Genomic DNA, 24,179 nt, shown 5'->3' with positions numbered 1-24,179 from the left:
CACCTTGCTGCCTGATCCAGATACCATGACCTTGACCCCACTTTTGTCCTGTCACTAAGAGCAGGCAATTGGTCACTATCCCTTGATGAGAAGAAATGGAGTTCAGTGATGCCAAACAAGACAAATGGGACCATGCTTCCTGCTATCTCATTTCTAACCAGAGCCTGCATATCCAGGTGCCTTGGTCTTGTCTCAGGATCCAATATGGTGAATCACAAGGTTATTAATACTCAGTCACAGTCTAGACTTGCCACAGATCCCACTTTCCCTCTTGAGTGTTCAGGAAGGGCAGCTGGTGCATCAGCTTCACTAAACTCTAATGGCAGAGTGTGATCAATCACTACTTTCTGCCTATGTTAATTCACTAAAATTTCTTTTATCAGCAATAACAACAATTTTAAATTGCAATATTTTTTAAATTGTGGTAAAACACACATATATATGCAAAAAATTTACTGTTTTAACTATTTTTTAAATTTAATTTTGAGAGAGAGAGTGCACAAGTGGGGGAGAAGGGGTAGAAGGAGAGAGAGAAAGAGAGAGAGAATCTTAGGAATCTGACTTGGGGCTCAATTTCATGACCATGAGATCATGCTGAGCCAAAATCGAGTTGGATGCCCCTGTTTCAACCATCTTTAAGCATACAATTTAGTGGTATTAAGTATATTCAAAGTGTTGTATAACCATCACCATTATCCATTTCCAGAAATGTTTTCATCATCCCAAACAGAATTTCTGTATCCATTAGACAATAACTTCCATTCTGTCCTCTCTCCAGTTCCTAGATGCCTCCACTTTCTGTCTCTGGGAGTCTGTATATCCTTGATATTTTTTATAATATTAATGTTTTTCCCAAGGTTTACTCACCTCTGGGTACACTGATCATTGAATGTCCAGACTTTTTTGGGAAATATTTATTTATTTATTTTGAGAGAGAAAGCATGCATGAGGAGGTAGAGAGAGAGAGAGAGAGAGAGAGAGAGAGAGAGAGAGAGAGAGAATTCCAAGCAAGCTCCACGCTGTCAGCACGGTGCCTGATGTGGGACTCCATCTCATGCACGAACCATGAGATCATGACCTGAGCTGAAATCAAGAGCTGGATGCTTAACCTCCTGAGCACTCAAGGACCCCAGAGTGTCCAGATTTTTGAATCAGGAAAGTAAGAGAGGGTACAGCTAACTTAAGAAAAGTTTACAAGTGCATGCCTCCCCCAGAAAGTGAGGCAGGATCCTGGCTGTAACTACCGCACAACTGTAGAGAACTGAGTTTCCTAGGACTGCTAACTTCCTGATTTTTGCTCTTTGTTTGTATTGACTACATCATATTTTTAATATAAAGAAACTACGTCACTGGAAAGTTAGTGTTATTTATAAACAGAAGAAACGATGAGCACTGATAGAACTTAAACATGGTTATTACATTATAGCTAGAAACTATTGCATGTGGTTTGTGTGCAAAAAGCTAGCTCTTGGTTTTTGTAAAAAATACGATTAAGAAGTATTAGCAAGGTACTAAAGACTACCAGCAGACTGAGATTTTTTCCCCTAAGTTAAAAAGATTCAAAGCCATTTATATCAATAGATTATATCAATAGACTACTAAAGTGATTTCAAGGATCACTAGTGTCAAATGGTCAATATTATGGGCAGCACTACTTTGTGAACATTTTACCCTTTTTGTCATGTTTCCCTAGTGTTATGTAGGTCCTCCATCCTTACTTAGCCTAATAAAAATTACCTATATGCATGTAGTGAGAAGGAACATCAAATAATATGTTTTATAATTTCTTTTCCTCTGGAATCATATTTCTAAAATTATTTTCCTATTGACTTAATTATCAAGAAAAAAAATTTCAGGTACTGAGATCAAAGATTATTTGAACTTACCAAGGCATAAAAGGTTAAAAAAAAAAAAAAAAGGAAAGAAAGAAAAAGCATGTTAATTCCTCTTTAATAATTCAAGATTTCAGTGATCTGAAAGTATGGGGGGGGAAATCACCTGAGTAATAAAGCATGCATCATTTGAATGGATTAAAGTTCAAATCACTGCAAAGCGGCTTATTTTTCATCCATCACCATGGATACAAAAGGACAGCTGAAGTGCAGGCATCTGACATCACAAGCATGCCCAAACATGCCCAGGAGGAGAGCTGAGCCAGTGCCACAAAGGACAAGAAAAGCAGTGAAGGGAGGGGAGAAAGAGGCAGAAGGAAAGGGTCATTGTTAAGACGATGAAACAGAAGTTCAGTTGGGAGGATTAAATACGGGGAGGCTCAAGGCCATCTGAGAAGCTTGGAGACCAGCAGTTGTTTATACCGACCTTTTAATACCTTCTTAGCCAGAAATAGAAACAGAGGGGACTGAAAGAGAAGGTATATCAGATAATTCCCTTCTCAAACAGCAGTTTCGATAATTTCTTTTATGTTCTTCTTATGTTTAGCCTTTAATTTAACTAATGTTCTAAAGCTTTGCCTGGCTCACTTATTATTAAAAATCAATCCCCCAAGTTATTGAAGACTCCAAATAACAGCTTGAAAGACAGTAGAATCAAGTACCTACAGGACAATAGAAAGTGGTAAATATTGAGAAAAATTACTATTTTGGGGTATTAAGTTCTTTTTCGTAAGAAAGAAATACGTTTTACTTTATTTTAATTTTTTTATTAACTTAAAATTGTGTTTCCTATCAAAAGGCAGTCCATCTATTCTCTGCTGAATAGCAGGTAAGGACCTGAACTCAGGAATACTGGATTCTGAGGTGTGCTGGTAAAAAGTTTGTTTAAACAACCAGTTCTCTGGGGAAATCCCGGATTTGTAGCACTTGCTGACTTCTGTGGTGTAAATATTTTCACCATGGCTGATTTCCAGCTACCAACATGGTGGCAACTGGCTTGCAAAATTTCTAAAGATGTAACAATTGGGTCTTATGACTGAGTGCCAGCTAGCTCTAGCATACCAGGGACTGGGTTGTGTACCAGCTCTGACGCCAGCTTGTGGTGAGATTTTGAGCACCTCACTGGGCCTTGGCTTCCTCACCAGATGAAGGGGTTGGAACTGGGTTAAAACTCTAATTGTTAACATTCTGCACTAGTTTGCCCTGTGGTTTGAGAGAGGATTCCAGGGGCTGCTTTTGGAAGGGGGTGTTTGAGAGATGCTGAACTGTTAGGGTTCTATCTCCTCACATCCACTTCAACTTTGCAGGCCCATTCTGACTCTTTCACAGAGTATTTTAGATTTCTATGTAAGGTACGTACTATTTGAAGAGAAACTTTTATTACTAAGGGAAAAAAAAATCAGAAAACCATTTGAATAATTGATCTCAAAGACCCCCTTCCATTTATGAAAATCGATGATACTATGAAACTTAAAATGTGAGTCAAACACCAAGATAATGATGTCTGTGGATAGTACTGGACTTTTCTCTTTCTTGGTTAAATCTTAAACTAATACTGGTTGAAAGAGTCAACAATGCCTGAGTGGAATTATATCCGTGGAATCGTAAGTTTTTTTGTTTTTTTTTTTAATAAGGAGGATCTTAGAGATGACTTCCTCCAAGTGTTTTCAAATATGCCCGAAGGGTTCATCAGAACCCCCTCAGAAAACGCCTCTGTGTATCTGCATGAGTGTGCATGAACACATTAAACATACTGTAACCTACTTGTGGCCCCTCCCCTTCCCACTGCCATGCCCCCTTCAACAGAGAAGCGGCCCATATGCTTCCTATTTTTGAAATGTTGGGCTTCCATACAAGATGTCTTTTGAGGACATCCTCCTGGGGGAGGGGGAAGAAGTAAAGACAACTGATTAATGCCAGTTGCTTTGTTTAACAGACCAGAAACCAAGCTTTAAAGAAAAGGAATACCTTGCCACTATCCCACAACCAGTAACAGGCAGAGTCATGTCTAGAATTCAGGTCTCTAGGTTTCCAGGCCAATATTTCCCTTTTCAGAAGCTGGCTACCTGGCAATGGTACTTCCCATTATATGTCTCTGTGTAAATAATCTAATCCTATGTTGTCCCAATAGGGTAGTCACAACCCACATGTGACTATTGAGTACATGAAATGTGGCTAGTCTGAATTGAGATGTGTTCTAACGGTAAAATACACACTGTCAAATTCTTAGTAATAAACAAGAGTGTGAAATAGTTCATTGATAATTTAAAAATAGATTACATGTTGAAATGATAATACTTTAGATATGTTAAATAAAATATATGATGAATTTCATTTTTAAAACATCATAACGTGACTACTAGACAATTTAAAAATAAATATGTGGCTTGTGTTATGTTTCTATCAGACAAATCTGATTTAACCTAGGGTCAAATTTCCACACCTATTAAAAGTAGAAAATATCTGCCCTTCTAATTTCTCAGGGTTGTTTTAAAATCCAATGAAGTAATCTTTGTGAAAGTGCTCTGCAAAATGCTACTCAAATATAAGATCATACTTTGAGGCATTTTAATCTTTCTTGGCCACCTATTGTGTTAATGTTTCCCTTGAAGGCAGTAAAGATTTTGTGGACTTTTTTCTTTGCTGTTGTTTATATGTTTTGGGGGGGTGGAGGTGGGGGAGAAGGTAGATAATAGTGTAGGTTACAAATGTTATAATGAACACATTAATTCTGTCTTATTTATATTCTGCGTGTGTGCTGAGCCCATCCACTCATTAGCCTCAGCATAGAGCCATATAGATTGTAGATGCTTCTTACATGCAGTGAGAATCTCAGTTTGAGTGACAGACCTCAGAATCCTCCTGAGAAAGAACTTTTCCAAAGGGAAGAGTCAAGCATGGCTAACCTGATCAAGAGCTGTCAAAGAAGGTAGTGTCTGACTATAGCACAGTGACCTGTTCAAATGTATACCAGGCCAGCTCCCTACTGTGTTTGTGCCATAATGCAGGAGATATGAAAACACTTCCACTAACTTATATAAAACATCTGGACATAACAAATGTCACAGTTCAGAATGCTATAACAAAAGTACCATAGCATAGCCTGGGTGGGTTAAACAACAGAAATTTATTTCTCACAGTTTGGGAGACTAGAAAGTCCAAGATCAAGATGTCAGCAGATCTGGTGTCTGGTGAGGACCCAATTCCTGGTTTGCAGACGGCTGACTCATTGTATCCTCACATGTCATTTATAAGAATAAAGGATACTAGGGGCGCCTGGGTGGCGCAGTCGGTTAAGCGTCCGACTTCAGCCAGGTCACGATCTCGCGGTCCGTGAGTTCGAGCCCCGCGTCAGGCTCTGGGCTGATGGCTCAGAGCCTGGAGCCTGTTTCCAATTCTGTGTCTCCCTCTCTCTCTGCCCCTCCCCCGTTCATGCTCTGTCTCTCTCTGTCCCCAAAATAAATAAACGTTGAAAAAAAAAAATTTAAAAAAAAACAAAAAAAAAAAAAAAAGAATAAAGGATACTAATCCCATTCATAAGGGCCTCATCCTCATGACTTAATTATCACCCAAAGACCCCCATCTCCTAATATCTCACATTGGGGGTTTGATTTCAACAAACACACTTTGGGGGGGCACAAACATTTAGTCTATAACAGCAAGTAACACCTCACTAGGATCCATCTAGCAGAAAGTAACACACAGGGAAGGGGGCATTTCACTTTCACCTCTAAAGCTTGGTTCTAGAACACTAGATCAGTCACGATACTGTCAGGAAACCACACTAGATTTGTTTATTTGTATTTATTTATTTTAAATCTTTATTTTTTTTGAGAGAGAGAACAGGTGTGTGTGTTCGCGGGAAGGTGCAGACAGAGAGGGGGGACAGAGGATCCGAAACCACACTAGGTTTCTTCGTTTACTTTATTTTATTTTATTTTATTTTATTTTATTTTATTATTTTATTTATTTTATTTTATTTTTTAAATTTTAATTTAATTTTTTATTTTTTTAAATTTACATCCAAATTAGTTAGCATATAGTGTAACAATGAGCCCATCCCCCCTCCCACAACCCCTCTAGTAACCCTCAGTTTGTTCTCCGTATTTATGAGTCTTTTCTGTTTTGTCCCTCTCCCTGTTTTTGTATTTTTTTTGTTTCCCTTCCCTTATGTTCCTCTGTTTTGTCTCTTAAAGGCCTCATATGAGTGAAGTTATATGATATTTGTCTTTCTCTGACTAATTTCACTTAGCATAATACCTTCCAGTTCCATCCATGTAGTTGTAAATGGCAAGATTTCATTCTTCTTGATTGCCAACTAATACTCCATTGTATATATATATACCACATCTTCTTTATCCATTCATCCATCAATGGACATTTGGGCTCTTTTCATACTTGGCTATTGTCGATAGCACTGCTATAAACATTGGGGTCCATGTGTCCCTTCAAAACAGCACACCTGTATCCTATCCCTTAGGCAAATACCTAGTAGTGCAATTGCTGGGTCGTAGGGTAGTTCTAATTTTAGTTTTTTGAGGAAATTCCATACTGTTTTCCAGAGTGGCTGCAGCAGCTTGCATTCCCACCAACAATGTAAAAGAGATCCTCTTTCTCTGCATCCTCGCCAACATCTATTGTTGCCTGAGTTGTTAATGTTAGCCATTGTGACAGGTGTCAGGTGGTATCTCATTGTGGTTTTGATTTATATTTCCCTGATGATGAGTGAAGTTGAGCATTGTTCATGTGTCAGTTGGCCATCTGGATGTCTTCTTTGGAGAAGTGTCTATTCATGTCTTTTGCCCATTTCTTTCCTGGATTATTTGTTTTTTGGGTGTTGAGTTGGATAAGTTCTTTATAGATTTTGGATACTAACACTTTATCTGATATGTCACTTGCAAATATCTTCTCCCATTCCATCAGTTGCCATTTAGTTTTGGTGATTGTTTCCTTCACAGTGCAGAAGCCTTTTATTTTGATGAGGTCCCTATAGTTCATTTTCACTTTGTTTCCCTTGTTTCTGGAGACGTGTTGAGTAAGAAGTTGCTGCAGCCAAGATCAAAGAGGTTTTTGCCTGCTTTCTCCTCAAGGATTTTGATGGCTTTCTGTCTTACATTGAGGCCTTTCATCCATTTTGAGTTTATTTTTGTGTATGGTGTAAGAAAGTGGTCCAGGTTCATTCTTCTGCATGTCGCTGTCCAGTTTTCCCAGTACCACTTGCTGAAGAGACTGTCTTTATCCCATTGGATATTCTTTCCTGTTTTGTCAAAGATTAGTTGGCCTTATGTTTCTGGGTTCTTTATTCTGTTCCATTGATCTGAGTGTCTGTTCTTGTGCCAGTACCATGTCATCTTGATGATTACAGCTTTGTAGTTCAGCTTGAAGTCTGGGATTGTGATACCTCCTGCTTTGGTTTTCTTTTTCAAGATTGGTTTGGCTATTCGGGGTCTTTTCTAGTTCCATACAAGTTTTAGGAGTATTTGTTCTAGCTCTGTGAAGAATGCTGGTGTTATTTTGATAGGGATTGCATTAAATATGTAGACTCCTTTGGGTAGTATCGACATTTTAACAATATTTGTTCCTCCTATCTAGGAACATGGAATCTTTTTCGATTTTTTTGTGTCTTCTTCAATTTCTTTCATAAGCTTTCTATAGTTTTCAGTGTATAGATTTTTCACCTGTTTGGTTAGATTTATTCCTAGGTATTTTATGGTTTTTGCTGCAACTGTAAATGAGATCGATTCCTTGATTTCTCTTTCTGTTGCTTCATTGTTGGTGTATAGAAATGCAACTGATTTCTGTGTGTTGATTTTATATCTTGCAACTTTGCTGAATTCATGAATCAATTCTAGCAGTTTTTTTGTGGAATCTTTTGGGTTTCCCATATAGAGTATCATGTCATCTGCAAAGAGTAAAAGTTTGACCTCCTCCTGGCCAATTTGGATGCCTTTTATTTCTTTGTGTTGTCTGATTGCAGAGGCTAAGACTTCCAATACTATGTTGAATAACAGTGGCAAGAATAGACATCCCTGTCTTGTTCCTGACCTTAGGGGGAAAGTTGTCAGTTTTTCCCCATTGAGGATGATATTAGTGTTGGGTCGTTCATATATGGCTTTTATGATCTCAAGGTATGTTCCTTCTATCCCTACTTTCTTGAGGCTTTTTATCAAGAAAGGATGCTGTATTTTGTCAAATGCTTTATCTGCATCTATTGAGAGGATCATATGGTTCTTGTCCTTTCTTTTATTGATGTGATGAATCACATTAATTGTGTTGTGGGTATTGAACCAGTCCTGCATCCCAGGTATAAGTCCTACTTGGTCGTGGTGAATAATTTTTTTAATGTATTGTTGGATCCAGTTGGCTAATATTTTGTTGAGGACTTTTGCATCCATGTTCCTCAGGAAAATTGGTCTATAGTTCTTTTTAGTGTGATCTCTGTCTGGTTTTGGAATCAAGGTAATGCTGGCTTCATAGAAAGAGTTTAGAAGTTTTCCTTCCATTTTTATTTTTTGGAACAGCCTCAAAAGAATAGCTGTTAACTCTTCCCTAAATGTTTGGTAGAATTCCCCTGGAAAACCATCTGGCCCTAGACTCTTGTTTTTTGGCAGAGTTTTGATTACTAATTTGATTTTCTTACTGGTTATGGGTCTGTTCGAATTTTCTATTTCTTCCTGTTTCAGTTTTGGTAGTGTATATATTTCTAGGAATTTGTCCATTTCTTCCAGATTGCCCATTTTATTGGCAGATAATTGCTTATAATATTCTCTTATTATTGTTTTTATTTCTGCTGTGTTGGTTGTGATCTCTCCTCTTTCATTCTTGATTTTATTTATTTGAGTCCTTTCCTTTTTCTTCTTGATCAAACTGGCTAGTGGTTTATCAATTTTGTTAATTCTTTCAAAGAACCAGCTTCTGGTTTCATTGATCTGTTCTACTGTTTTGTTTGTTTTTTTGTTTGTTTTGATAGCATTAATTTCTGCTCTAATCTTTATTATTTCCTGCCTTCTGCTGGTTTTGGGTTTTATTTGCTGTTCTTTTTCCAGTTCCTTAAGGCATAAGGTTAGGTTGTGTATCTGAGATCTTTCTTCCTTCTTTAGGAAAGCCTGGATTCCTATATAATTTCCTCTTATGACTGCCTTTGCTGTGTCCCAGAGGTGTTGGGTTGTGGTGTTATCATTTTCATTGGCTTCCATATACTTTTTAGTTTCCTCTTTGACTTCTTGGTTGGCCCATTCATTCTTTAGTAGGATGTTCTTCAGTCTCCAAATATTTGTTACCTTTCCAAATTTTTTCTTGTGGTTGATTTCGAGTTTCATAGCGTTGTGGTCTGAAAATATGCACAGTACGATTTTTGATCTTTTTGTACTTGCTTAGGGCTGATTTGTGTCCCAGTATATGGTCTATTCTGGAGAATGTTCCATGTGCACTGGAGAAGAATGTGTATTGGTCTGCTTTAGGATGAAATGTTCTGAATATATCTGTTAAGTCCGTCTGGTCCAGTGTGTCCTTCAAAGCCATTGTTTCCTTGTTGATTTTTTGATTAGATGATCTGTCCGTTGCTGTGAGTGGGGTGTTCAAGTCTCGTACTATTATGGTATTACTGTGGATGAGTTTCTTTATGTTTGCAATTAATTCATTTATATATTTGGGTGCTCTCACATTTGGTGCATAAATGTTTATAATTGTTAGGTCTTCTTGGTGGATAGACCCCTTGATTATGGTATAATGCCCTTCTGCATCTCTTGATACAGTCTTTATTTTAAAGTCTAGATTGTCTGATATAAGTATGGCTACTTTGGCTTTCTTTTGTCATGATAGTTGGTTCTCCATCCCCTTATTTTCAATCTGAAGTTGTCTTTAGGTCTAGAGTGGGTCTCTTGTAAACAGCATATCAATGGATCTTGTTTTCTTATCCATTGTTACCCTATGTCTTTTGATTGGAGCATTGAGTCCATTGACGATTAAAGTGAGTACTGAAAGATATGAATTTATTGCCATTATGATGCTTGTAGAGTTGGAGTTTCTGGTGGTGTTCTCCGGTGCTTTCTAATCTTTGTTGGTTTTGGTATGTATGTATGTATGTATGTATTTATATTTTCATCTTTTCTCCCCTCAATAAGTCCCCCTTAAAATTTCTTGCAGGGCTGGTTTAGTGGTCACAAACTCCTTTAATTGTTGTTTGTCTAGGAAACTTTTTATCTCTCCTTCTATTTTGAATGACAGACTGGCTAGATAAAGAATTCTTGCCTGCATATTTTTCTGATTCAGCACATTGAATATATCCTGCCACTCCTTTCTGGCCTGCCAAGTTTCTGTGGATAGGTCTGCTGCAAACCTGATCTATCTTCCCTTGTAGGTTAGGGACTTTTTTCCCTTCCTGCTTTGATGATTCTCTCCTTGCCTTAGTATTTTGTGAATTTGACTATGATATGCCTTGTTGATGGTTGGTTTTTGTTGACTCTAATGGGGGTCCTCTGTGCTTCCTGGATTTTGATATCTGTGTCTTTCCCCAGGTTAGGAAAGTTTTCTGCTATGATTTGCTCATATAACCCTTCTACCCCTATTTCTCTTTCTTCCTCTTCTGAGACCCCTATGATTCTGATGTTGTTCCTTTTCAATGAGTCACTGATTTCTCTAATTCTTAAATCGTGCTCTTTTGCCTTAATCTCCCTCTTTTTTTCTGCTTCATTATTCTCCATAAGTTTGTCCTCTATATCCCTGATTCTCTGTTCTGTCTCATCCATTTTTGCTGCTGCTGTATCCATCTGTGATGGCAGCCCAGTTAGAGCAATTTTTGATTCATCCTGACTAGTTTTTACTTCTTTTATCTCCGCAGAAATGGATTCTAATCTATTTTCGACTTCAGCTGGTATTCTTATCGTGATTCTAAATTCTGGTTTAGACATCTTGCTTGTATCTGTGTTGGTTAAATCCCTGGCTGTCGTTTCTTTGTGTCCTTTATTTTGGGGTTAATTCCTTCGTTTTGTCATTTTGAAGGGAGAAAAGGAATTAATGAGGTGGAAAAATTAAAATTAAAAAAATTTTTAAAATATTAAAATTAAAAATTAACACACACACACACACACAAATCTAATAAATGATGCTAGATCCTAGGTGTGTTTTGGTCTGGGTTTTGAAAGTGGTTTATAGATTGGAGAAAAAAAGGGGGGAAAAAAAGGAAATTGAGAATTTGAAAAAATGAATACACTGAAGTAGACTAAAATGAAATGATGGAAGTAAAACAGAATTTGAAAAAAAATTTACACAAAACTAAAGAATATAGTAGAAAAAGTTAAAGAAAAATAATTTTAATAAAAATTGAAAATAAAAATGAATTTTTTTCTTTCTGTATTCAAGGAAAAGAAGTGAAAAAGAGAAAAAAAAAGAAAGAAAATTGAATAGATGGACCTGCTAACAGATTGAAATAGGACTGAAAGTACTTTGTTTTCCCCTAGAAGTCAGTCTATGTAGTTCTTTATAGTCCATAAATTAAGCAGGTGGTGAGACTTGTGTTCTTGAAGAGTGAGGTAAGCCCACTTGGGTGGGGCTTAGTGTAACAGCTCCATTCTCCACTAGATGGCACTGCTAGCCTACTGGGGTGGATTGTTGTGGCACTTGTAGGTGCGTATGCGCATGTGAGGGAGTGGTGTCATCCACTTAGTCAGTGTCTAGTATTAGAACTGTGTTCTCCTTGATCAGCAATCACAGACTGGTCCTCTGTCTTCAGCTTTTGTCCTCTGCCCACTTTTTCACTGTCTGTGACCAAGCCCCAGGTAGTACCTCTCTCCCGAGTTTTGTCTCAGATGCAGGTGTTTTCCCCGGCCCTTTCTGAAGGACTGCAGCTTTGACCCATTCTGCCCCTCTGTGGGAGGGTCTCACCTGGGCTGCACCCAGGAACGCTTGCTGGACCCTGCTGCTGCCAGTGCCCTGAGACTGCAGCCAGGTGCCAGCCCGCCCCAGAAAAAGTTTGCCAGATAGCGTAGCAGCAGCTTTTCAGGGATTATGGAAAATCACAACACACATCTGGCACCAGGCTTCACCCTTAATGACCTTGTTCCAGTACCAGCAAATGTGGCAGTTCTCTGGGGTCTGCTGGGACCAGGTGGCCTCAACAGTCTCTACCAAATGCCCTTCCAGCAGTGGAACTGCTTTTCCCTGTGTGGCCGGGGAACCTCCCGGACCCCACTCTGCTCCTGGGGATTCTCCCTTCCCACCAGAGCACCACCAGGTATCGAGCTGCAGAGTTGCAGACTCGGTGCTCTCCTTGTTTACAGTCTTAATAGAATTTAAACCCTTTCTCCTTTCTTTCTCCCTTTTAGTTTAGTCCCTACGTCTGTTTCCAATTTTCCACTTTCTCTCCAGCTGCTTTTCAGGAGGGGGGCTTTTCCCATATTCTCCCCCCAGTCTCTGTCCTCTCTCCACAAAAGCACCTCCCTTCCCGCCATGGCGTCTTGCTCCCCACGTTCACCTTTCTGCGCCACGTACCTGCTGAATTCTGTGGTTCAGGTTGTGCAGATTGTTGTGTTAATCCTCCAATCAGTTTTCTAGGTGTGTAGGATGGTTGTGTTGGTCTGGCTGTATTTCATGGACGCGAGACACACAAAAAACTTCCATGCTGTTCTGCCATCTTGGCTTCCCCCTCTTGTTTATTTTAAATGTTTATTTAGCTTTGGGAGTGGGAGAGAGAGAGAGAGAGAGAGAGAAAGCAGGAACGCGTGCACTAGCAGAGAAGGTGCAGAGAGAGGGGGACAGAGCATCCAAAGCAGGCTCTGCGCTTACAGCAGTGAGCCTGATGCAGGGCTCACAGAAAATTGGTATAAAGGTGTTGAAAGGCTAAAAGATCACAAAGAGAACATTGAGGTAAACCAGATATTTGTAACTGAAGAAAGGAGTTAACCTGTGTAGTTAAGGGAAGAAAATAATTGGGGTTGGGGGTCACTGGAGTGTAGGAACTCAAGAGAAAACGCCCCACAGGGCTGGTATCTACACTCCTAGGGGAAGTTCTAAACATGTAGATCCAGAAGCAGCAAAAGACATGTTACAGTAGAGCCAACTGCTGGTGCTGTAATAACACTGATAGAAGCCTGGACATCAAGAAGGAAATTCTTTCTCACCAACTCCCACCTTCCAACCTTTCCCCAATGCTTCCTATTGTCAGAACCTAGCAATGAGCTAACTAGCAAGGGTTCTGGGTAATGTAGCTTGTTGAGTCCTAGCCCCAGCACTATATAATAGAATATAGAAAGGCAGGGTAGGATCTGAGAAACGGTAGGCATACTTCTGGCATTATTCCAGTTCACCTTTGTAGTGACATAGTCGTGGTGAATCAGTGACAGCCACCAGTGGGTTCTGGAAAGAAATGGGATAGACTGTTGCATGATATAGCAGTGGCCCTGCTGTTTTTCCTAGCAAGGACCACCAGTAAAGGTAGATGTGTTTTTAAGTATGAGACCCTCTCCGGGAAGTCCCAGAAATTATCATGGGAAAGTCTTTTGACGGTGGAAGTACTATAAATCAGAAGGGGTCAAAAGACAACAATATTTGGTTGATAGTATCTATATTTACATCCTGGAGAGCTTAAAATTGCATATATGTTTCTTAGATGAATTTTAAATTAAGTATGCACCAGACTGGTCCACGAACCTATACTAATTTTCCTTTGGAGAAACAGCTCTCTCAGCTCTTCTGGGAGAACACGAAAATTCAGGAGACTTGATGACACCTTTTCTACCTTCTCCACTCCAAGCAACCACTTGGCCACAGTAATTAGTACATGTTCAGGTATAAGCAATCAGAATAAATATTACCAGGATTTCAATTGGACCAATGAGAAAAGAGGTGTTCTTTTCCCCATGGGGTTGCTAGGTGACTAGAGTAGAGTGTAAGTTTGGAGCTTTGGTGTTAATACCTGGCTTTCTCTAAAGCCTGTCTGATATAAAAATTTTCCTATGTAAGTACATGAAAAACATAAAGAGAAAACATAAAAAAGGTTTTAAATAAAATTTTAATGATATTCAGCATATGGATCTAACTATATCTAAAGATAGGTCTACTTCTAAATTTTTCTATTATATAAGTCAATGTATTTTTTTTAAGTCATTTAAAAAGTTGAGGTAATGCTCACATACAATGAAAAACATCTATCTTAAATTTACATTTTGATGAGTTTTGATAGAGGAAGCATTCTTTTACCTCCACCTCTGTCAAGATATAGCATATTTACAACACTAAATTTCATTCCCTTCCAGTCAATCCCTACCCTATCCCCATAGTTGATTGTTCTGATTTTCACCAGTATAAATTAACTGTTTTTGAATTCACTATTAGTGGAAATATACAGAATATATTCTTTTGTGGTTGACTTTTTTTGCTCAACATACCTTTGAAATTCATCATGTTCATCGGTAGTTAATTCTATTGATGACCAGCATTACATTATAAGGATATACATTTTAAAAATTCATGCTCATGTTGATGGATATTTGGGTTGTTTCCTGTTTTATTTAATATGAATAAAGCTGCTATAAACACTGTTGATTAAATATTTTTTGGATATATGCTTTTGTTTTTCCCAGGTAAATACCTTGGAGTAAAATTAGGACATGTTAGAGATACATGTTTAACTACATAAGAAATACCATCTGCATTTTTACCTGGATGTCCCATGGATACCTCAAACATAACTCCCAAAATACTTATTACTGTCCTTTACCTCAGACTTGAATTCTGTACTCACTGTCTTGGTGAAGGGTGCCAGGTGTCTTAGCCAGGAATCAGCATATTTGTCAATTAAAATTAAAAATTACCTAGCACACTAATTAAGTTATAATAACTTAATAATTATTTAATATTAATTAATAATTATCTAGCATATTTATTGTAAATTTAAAATATAGTCACCAATTTTAACAGAATTTCCTATGTATTATTTTTAGTAAAGGACAGGCAATTGTCCACTAAGAAAATTGTATTGACATTCTCCCTTTCAAATCTAACAATGTGAATAAGAATAGAATTATGGTTTCCTTCAATGCTATTTCTACTGCTTTGGAGGTAGCATTTAATCTATAGGTCAATTTACTTAAAGATATAATTGTGGAGTAATGAAATCTGAAAACATGTATTAAAAACTAGTTAAACCAACTTTTGATTTAGATCTTTTCATGCAAAACAAAAGCAAAAAACCCCACATTCAAATAAATTCCATGAAATTGAGAAACTAATAATGATTTACTTGCCAATTATGAAAGAAGAAAAATACTAGTAAATATCTCAGTGGTTTTTTTTTTCTCCACTAACAAAATTAACTTGTAAATTTCATCTAGCAATCAAAAAAGATTTATCATTTAAACAATAATCAAATGGTACCAGCTTTCTGTACTGCAAAGGCAAATAATAGCAATCAATTAGACTCAATTTGTTTTTATAAGATCAAATCACTGTCCCTAACTTGTTTTCCTAAGCCATTCAATTTCTTTTAAACACCTAGCATGTTTAAAAGTTAGTATTATATACTGACAACCTACTATTTACCTGTAATTTCTTTTTCTTTTTTATTGAAAAAAAATTTTTAATCGTTATTTATTTTTGAAAGAGAGAGAGAGGGAGACAGAGTGTGAGGCGGGTAGGGGCAGAGGAAAAAGGAGACAATTTGAAGCAGGCTCCAGGCTCTGAGCTGTCAGCACAGAGCCTGATGCAGGGCTTGAACTCACAAGCTGTGAGATCATAACCTGAGCCGAAGTTGGACTCTTAACTGACTGAGCCACCCAGGCACCCCTTACCTGTAATTAATGTTTAAATTTTTCTAGCAATATGCACACCAGAAGTTAAATTTAAAAGTTTTAAATTTTGTATTATCATTTATCTAGGTAAAATGTATAAAAATTGTGCCAATACTTTTTTTTTCTCTAAAGAAGTATTAAATGAACAACTGAACTTTAGCTAAGGATAATTATACTGGTGTGCTTTCCAAGATATGATTATTTATAGTATGCCCCTTTTAAAATGTAGTCATTGTAATTTCTGGATTGTCTAGAATTGGAAAGTCTACCTATTAATTTTATGAAACTTCTGACATAGAGTTCAAATTTCTTAGTTTCTCCATACAGAAAATGGGTTAATTTTATTGGTAAGCACATCTAGGAAGATTTTTTTTTCTTTTTTCTTTTTTTTTATAATTTTTTTTTTCAACGTTTATTTATTTTTGGGACAGAGAGAGACAGAGCATGAATGGGGGATGGGCAGAGAGAGAGGGAGACACAGAATCGGAAACTGGCTCCAGGCTCTGAGCCATCAGCCCAGAGCCTGACGCGGGGCTCGAACTCCCGGACCGCAAGATCGTGACCTGGCTGAAGTGGGACGCTTAACCGACTGCGCCACCCAGGCGCCCCTAGGAAGATTTTAATTAATATTATCTGTATTGTCACATAGCATTAAGAAAGGCAACTGAGGTCTTGTAGAAAATGAGCAGTTAGCAATATAATTAATCTGAAGATACTGTAATATCAGTGTAAGCCCAAAATATTAAAAATAAAACTTCAAAGTCCCTAATGATCATTAGTATATTTCCTTTCATAAACATAATCTTTAAAAACAATAAGAAGTCTGATTCCTGTTAAATATAATTTCAAGTGGTGTAATATAAAAATGTACTTTTGTTGGCTTTTGTTTTTTCTGAAAAGCAGAATTCTATGTAGTATATAATGGAATGAGATATCAAATAGTATTATCTTAGAAAATCTAATCCTATCAAAATGATTATGTCAAAACCAGGTAACATCATATAAAAATTTCAGAAATTATCTCAAACTTTTAGATAACTTTTTTAAAAATTAGTTTAATAAGCTGGTTTTAGTTATGGAGATTTAGAAATCCTTTGGGTCTTTATTCAAGGTCAAATAAATTGATAGTCACTGTTAACTCCAAACATGATAGAGTGAATAAAACTGCACATTGTAAATACTTTGAAAATGTGTGATATGCAATTAGACAATTTTTTGGAGACTTCCAACCTTTCAAATGCTTCCTTGCTTTCTAGCAATTCTATTAACCTGTGGGTGAAACACATTAAAGGCGTTAAATTTGAAGCCTGGAATTTGGCTGACCTAGGCTTGATTCTCGCCCCTACCGCTTACTACTTTAGTTATCTCCTGGAAGATTCTTTCATCTGTCTGAATCTGTTTCCTCAGGTATAAGAATGAATAACAATACCTGTCTCAAATCAGGAATGAAGATAGAATGAGATTATATTGCCTGGGTATTGCCCGTGCAAAATAAATGTCAGTTTCATTCTCAGCTGTCCTTGAGTGCTAACAACCTTCATTTGACTCTTTGGGGAGAGATGTTTTGTTTTTTTCACCTAAATACACGAGGCATGTTTCTTGACCCTCAGCTATTTCCTTTAAAAGTACTCCACCAAAGCGTTGCACTGCATAATATTAACTCTAACGGAGTCAGTAATAACTAGTGAGCTATTGTAACGAAGAGTATTAGCAAATTTAAACTGATGAGAAGTTATTTAAGTGCACTTTAGGTATTACTCATCTTTATTTTTTCACTGACAGACAATTGCTATCTTCTGCTCTCCATACAGAAAATTGCACTTAATTACAGTAATGTTTAGGTGGGTTAGTCTGTAACTTGAAGTAAAATATATTGACGGGATAAAATGAAAGCTTTGAAATAGTGCAAAATTGGGAAAACGAGGTCAAGCAAGAAACAGAATTACTGTAATTCATGGTGAGAAGATTGATTAGAACGCATTTGCCTTCAGCCTTCAAGATTTAGATTCTCTACAGAATGGAGGTAAAGCCCATTGGTAATTTTCAAGAAATTACCAATGGCGAATAAAATAGCGTTCGGTGTTAGGCCATTTTGGTAATCACAAGGTTCAGAAAGGCTTAATTAAAATAACCTTCACTGAAGAGAGGATTTTTTTTTTTTTTTTTTTTTTTACTTTCCCTACCTCCTGCAATTAATGCAGTTTAATGCACTGTCAATTGTTTAAAGGGGGAAAATAAATTGTTTAAAGGGAGAACTGCAGTTCTCAACAGGTTACTGACAAGCGCCACAGACATTTATTAAAACAAAGAAACAAACAAAAAACCTGTGCAAACGTCTCAACATCATTCCACCTCTAACCCGTTCCAAAACCTAAAAAAATAACTTTCAAGCCAAACTCATGGCGTGTTAATGATTTACCTCGAGGCAGGAGCATTAGTACACTAACTACACCTACTCCTAAAAATACGCAATCTCAGGGCTAAGACCGAGAAGGAACTGGCTGTTTGCTTATAATTTAAAATCAAATGCGTTCCCAAAGGAATTCGAAAAAATTTTCAATGTTTTCAATCACGCATTTGCTGATTTCTACAATTCATTACACCACCGCCCTTTCTCCTCCACCCACACCCTGCCCTCAAGACCCCAAATCCCTGCAATCTCGCTTCGCCCAGCTGCCTTAAAGGCCCGGCGCTTGGCCGGGTTTGGGCGCAAACCACTTCCGTACACTCGGCCCGCGCTACAGCTAAAGCGGTCAACCAATGGCTGCCTTCTCCTGTATTCATCGTCCCGCCTTCCGATTCCACTGAAGCCAATAGAAAAGGCCACCTGGTGTCGGAGGCCAATGGGAGATTGGGGGGCGGGCGTCATTGGCTGCAGCCGCGTCGCAGTGCAGTATGGACCTCCGTCTCCGTTACCCTGGTGCCCAAGTCGCCGGGCCTGGCGCTGCCAGGAAGCTGCTGTCCCCGCCCCTATTTTGGTCCTGCGTTCAAACTTCCCGCACCCCGGCAATCCCGGCGCCCGCCCCCCAATCTTTGCAGCGGCAAGGCACCCACTCTTCGACAGCTAGACTCTGAATCTCCGGCGGGGAGTTTGCTCCGCGGAGAGAAGGCAAGGAGGCGGGACGCCGCGTCGGATCTGAGGAGGGGCGGGTTGGGGGTGGGCTTTGGCGTGGGCGTGGAGATTGGGGAGTTGGGGGTGCGAAGTGAGGCTGTGACTGGAGCGTGTAGGGCTGGCTTTTCGTGGATGGAGGCCTGCGAGTTAAAGCGGGGAGGATGAAAGGATTAGGGATGGGGAGGGTTTAGGGACGCGGGGAGAGCAGAGCCCTAGGAAAAGATGTGAAGAGCCCGTCAGCTGGGAAAGGACCAAGAGGATGGGAGGTTTACCTACACGTCGGGGGGATTGGGAAGTTAGGAGGAGACCGAGTCGGGGAAGGGTTGGTTATTTGTTGGAATCAGGACGGGAGCTTATTGCAAGAGGATCTAGAGAAGGGGTTAGGAGTTATTAGAAAACCTTAGAGGCCTGTGGCGACTGAAGGTGGGAAAGGAGGGACAGAGCCGAGAAGGGAAAGGAGGCTTTGAGGCTTTCGGTATCTCTGGGATAAAAAAATGGAGATTAAGACTATGGTTGGAGTAGAAAGGCCCATTCATTTGTCCAGGGTTTAAAATTGTTAACATGTCTTTCCGGATGAGAGGAGGAAAGATGCTTGGCAAAAAATGCGCCTACTTGGCACAGATGAGTCACTACTCAAGCAGTTTTTAACAGTGGTGAAGATCATGGGTCCTGAGTTTAAACACCTCTCATACACTTGTGACCTTGGACAAATTACTGACATCAATTAGTAACGAATTATTGGCTAGTAACAAATTACTAGGGACATATATATTTTTTTTATTTGGGAACAGGAGTAGTAGATATTATGAGGATTACTGAGATGTTCATACCTATACTTAGGTAAATGAAAAAAGTGGATGGTTCTGTTAAAGTGGGTTTCTTATTGGAATTTGGTTTGTGTGAGCAATTTGATGGGCTGAATTTATTGGAGATTTTCTTAATCTTTTCCTTCGTTGACCCTGCTCTGAAAGCCTGAAGAAAGTTTTGGCCCCTCTCCCTAGGAAAATATACTTGGGCACATACATGTTATGCCCGTCCTTTACCTGCAGGTTAATATATCTTTGGGATCAAAAGTTATCCTTCAAATTGTTGTTGTTGTTGTTGTTATTATTATTTTGGCGGGAGGGGACTACATGCAGTTTGGGAAAAAGGGTACAGTTCTGGAGAGTGTTTACTTTCTTTAGTATGTTGTTATTTTAATCCATATTTTTTTTCCAGTTACAGTTCCATACTTGTATATTACTATTCTGTTTCACCTTGGGCTTTTGTTGCATGTTGACTCACATGTTTATCCAAACTCACAATAGGAAATAAGTTTGTTTTGAGATTCTGAATTGACAAAGAATCATTTCAAATATCAAAAAGTAATTGGTGACTTTGGAAAAGAGATTTTTCTTCTTTTGTCAGAGTCACATCTTTCCTTTCTTTCTTTCTTTCTTTCTTTCTTTTTTTCTTTCATTCAAGTTTATTTGTTTTGAGAGAGGCAGAGACAGTACAAGTGGGGGAGGGGCAGAGAGAGGAGAGAGAGAGAGAGAGAGAGAGAGGGAGAGAATCCCAAGCAGACTCCTCACTGTCAGTGCAGAGCCCAGCCTGATGCAGGGCTGAATCTCACCGACTGAGAGATCATGACCTGAACTGAAATCAAGAGTTGAACAGTTAACGAACTGAGCCACGCAGGCGCTCCAGAGTCACATCTTTTCTGTTAAGCAGTCATGGAACAGTGTAAGACACAGAAGTCCATTAGAAGATGCTATTCTCTTGGGGCACCTGGGTGGCTCAGTTGATTAAGCATCCCACTAATCCCAGGGTCGTGAGATCTGGCCTCTGTCTGTCTCTTCGCTGAGCGTGGAGTCTGCTCGGGTTTCTCTCTCTCCCTCTGCTCCTCCCTGGCGTGCGCACGGGCACACACACACTTTCTCTCTCTCTCAAATTAAAAAAAAAAAAAAGGATGAAAAAAAGAAGTTGCTCTTCTGACACCTGGTTATTCTCCTGCGTGTTATTACCCATTTTCTTTGTGGGATGCTCCTCCTCTGCTCATCATTTAATTATCGTGTTTCCTCATAAGTTAGTCTTTCTCTTTACTCTGTGTTCTTTTCTTGGCTGAGTTCATCCTCAGGATTCTGGTAGTCTTGGCTTCCACCATCTATATTTTATTAATATACTCTCAATTTTTATCTCTATCCTGGAACTCTTGAATTAGCTCTAAATTTGTATAGTTAATTTTTGATATTTCCAAATAGATTTCCCACAGGCATTCTAAAGTCAGTCTGCCTGATATGAAACCATCACCTTTCCCCACCAAACTTGTCCTATTGAATGCTACCATATTTACCCAATTTTTTAAGCCCAAAACTTTGGAATTCATTTAGGTTCTTCTCTGTTCTTATAGTCCACATACAATCTGTCTCCTAGTGCAGTTTGTTTTACTTGATAAAACATTTCTTAATTCTGTATTCTACATCTCTACTTACCCACATTAGTTCAAACCACTATCATTTGTCTTCTGATTTCAAGAACAGCTGGTCTTCTGCCTTCAGTCTTATTGGCCTCCAATTCGTGGGTTGGAGATGGATCTTTGTAAATGTCAGATCTGGTTATTTTATTTTATTTTATTTTATTTTATTTTATTTTTTTGACTAAAAGAGATTCATTTTATTTATTATATTTTTTTGCCAGTGAGATTTTTACTTATTTATTTATTTTATTTTGTATTTTTTAAAATTTACATCCAAATTAGCATGTAGTGCAACAGTGATTTCAGGAGTAGATTCTTTAGTGCCCCTTACCCATTTATCCCATCCCCCCTCCCACAACCCCTCCAGTAACCCTCAGTTTGTTCTCCATATTTATGAGTCTTTTCTGTTTTGTCCCCCTCCCTGTTTTTATATTATTTTTGTTTCCCTTCCCTTGTGTTCATCTGTTTTGTCTCTTAAAGTCCTTATAAGTGAAGTCATATGATATTTGTCTTTCTCTGACTAATTTCACTTACCATAATACCCTCCAGTTCCATCCATGTAGTTGCAAATGGCAAGATTTCATTCTTTTTGATTGCCGAGTAATACTCCATTGTGTGTATATATATATATATATATATATATATATATATATATATACCACATCTTTATCCATTCATCTATTGATGGACATTTGGGCTCTTTCCATACTTTGGCTATTGTTGATAGTGCTGCTATAAACATGGGGGTGCATGTGTCCCTTCGAAACAGCATACTTATATCCCTTGGATAAATACCTAGTAGTGCAGTTGCTGGGTTGTAGGGTAGTTCTAGTTTTAGTTTTTTGAAGAACCTTCATACTGTTTTCCAGAGTGGCTGCACCAGCTTACATTCCCAAGATCTGGTCATTTTAATCCTAGAAGATATTTTGTTTCCAACCAACTTCTTTGTATGATATAAAGGTCCTTGTAATGGTCTCTTTGACTTGATCTCGTCTCATTTATTACTTTGTCACTACGCTCCCTAGCCAATGCAGTCATTCTAAATCAACATTGTCTAAAAGAAATATAATGTGAACCATATACAGAATTTAACATTTTTTCAGAGCCACAGGAAAATACAAACTGTGAAATTTTAAGAGTATATCTCATTTAACCCAATAAATCTAAAATACTATTTTAATCTATGATTAATATTTAACAATATTCTTAAAAAATTTTTTTTAATGTTTATTCACTTTTTGATAAAGACAGAGCGTGAGTGGGGGAGGGACAGAGAGAGAGGGAGACAGAATCCGAAGCAAGCTCCAGGCTCTGAACTGACAGCACAGAGCCCAACGCGGGGCTCGAACTCACAGACGTTGAGATCATGACCTGAGCTGAAGTCGGACACTTAACCGCCTGAGCCACCCAGGCACCCCTTAACAGTATTATTAAGGAGATATTTTATGACCTTTTTTATGGACTAAGTTTTCAAAGTTCCATGTGTATTTTATACTTATAGCATATCTTGATTCTGACTAGCTAGCTCAGTAGCCACTGTATTAGCACAATTGTGTACTATTTGCAGTTTGATGATATTCCACACTTATAAATGCCTTTTACTTTTGCAAATGCTGCTTCCTCTTACTGAAATTGGGTCTTCTCTCACCTCATCTACCTGCCCAACTCCCTCCCCACGCCCCCTCTAAAAAAAACAATCCACAAATACATATACTTGTGCATAACCTCTGCTAATAGCTAAAGATTCAATTTAGGCCTTACCTGGAATTGTCCCCAAACTCCCTCTGTCCTCTAATCTTAGTTGTTTGTTTGTTTCTTTATATATATGTATATACATACACACATATATATATACATACATGTATATGCATACATATATATATATGTGTATGTATATACATATGCACATACATATATGAGCTCGAAGCAGGGTTCCATCTCATTAACCAAGAGATTATGACCCGAGGTGAAATCCAGAGCTGGATGCTTAACTGACTGAGTCACCCAGACACCCCTTTCCTCTAATCTTAGTTATAAGTTTACTTAGCCTGCTTTACTTTTTTGGTCATTAGTACTCATACTCTTGCATTATCTTTTTCTTCTTGTATTGGAGTTTCTTAATAGTAGGCTATCAGTTGTATCTTACTTAATTTTGTATCTCCATTCATAGGTTGGTGCCTGGCATAGTAGGTGTTCAGTAAATGCCTTATGCATGAATGAATAAATATTCTGTGATGTTTTCATTTGACTGACTAGACTTTGGGAATGCATGCTGTAGTTAAGATGCTTTAATTTGACCCACTGTTTCAAAATGCTGTTTAAAATGAAGCTGATTATGCCTTAAATTTTAAGTGTAATATATATTGTGATCTGACGTAGAGTCTGGGAAACCATACTTAAAATCTAAACATAGTTTGATTTTAAAGCAAGAATAGGTATTGTGTAGGGGTGTCTGGGTAGCTTCGTCGGTTAAGCGTCTGACTTCGGCTCAGGTTAGGATCTCACAGCCTGTGAGTTCCAGCCCTGTGTTGGGCTCTGTGCTGACAGCTCAGAGCCTGGAGCCTGCTTCAGATTCTGTGTCTCCCTCCCTCTCTGTCCCTCCCCCACTCACACTGTGTCTGTCTGTCTCTCTCAAAAGTAAATTAACATTAAAAAAAAATAGTAGGTGTTCTGTAAATAAAGGTAGGATAAAGAAATGCTTAGGGGATATCCTGGAAAATATAGGTAGAAGAGTGAAAAACTACTTGGTTTTATTATCTGTTTATAGTACTTTATCTCTTTTATAGGAGAGAAGCAGTTGCAGTTTTAAATGCAACAATATTGTTTTTACCTTTGTCTCATCTTCAGTTATTTCCATTCCTTTTTGAGAGATCTCCTTATTTATATCTTTCTCTCTTAGTTTGTTTTCATTTTACTCATCTAGTTGTCTGTTGTAT

The 24,179-nt window shown here is 38.2% G+C and overlaps 1 protein-coding gene across 2 annotated transcripts in view; it reads left to right on the top strand.

Annotated features, from left to right (window-relative positions):
- The window catches only part of LCA5 (lebercilin LCA5), a 146,538-nt gene that overhangs the window by 47,758 nt on the left and 74,601 nt on the right, over positions 1-24,179 (top strand). Inside the window, exon 1 of one of the 2 annotated variants that reach the window (XM_043591872.1) lies at positions 18,558-18,785. The exons of the other annotated variant lie outside the window; for it this stretch is intronic. The gene's annotated coding sequence lies outside the window, so the exon portion shown is untranslated. Of the gene's footprint in view, positions 1-18,557; positions 18,786-24,179 lie in introns of those variants that run through there. 2 annotated transcript variants of the gene reach the window in all.

The sequence above is a fragment of the Prionailurus bengalensis genome, chromosome B2 (genome assembly GCF_016509475.1).
Source record: "Prionailurus bengalensis isolate Pbe53 chromosome B2, Fcat_Pben_1.1_paternal_pri, whole genome shotgun sequence".
NCBI classification, from domain to species: Eukaryota; Metazoa; Chordata; class Mammalia; order Carnivora; family Felidae; genus Prionailurus; species Prionailurus bengalensis.
The sequence above is the reverse complement of the archived record's forward strand: the minus strand, read 5'-3'. Positions and strand labels throughout refer to the sequence as shown.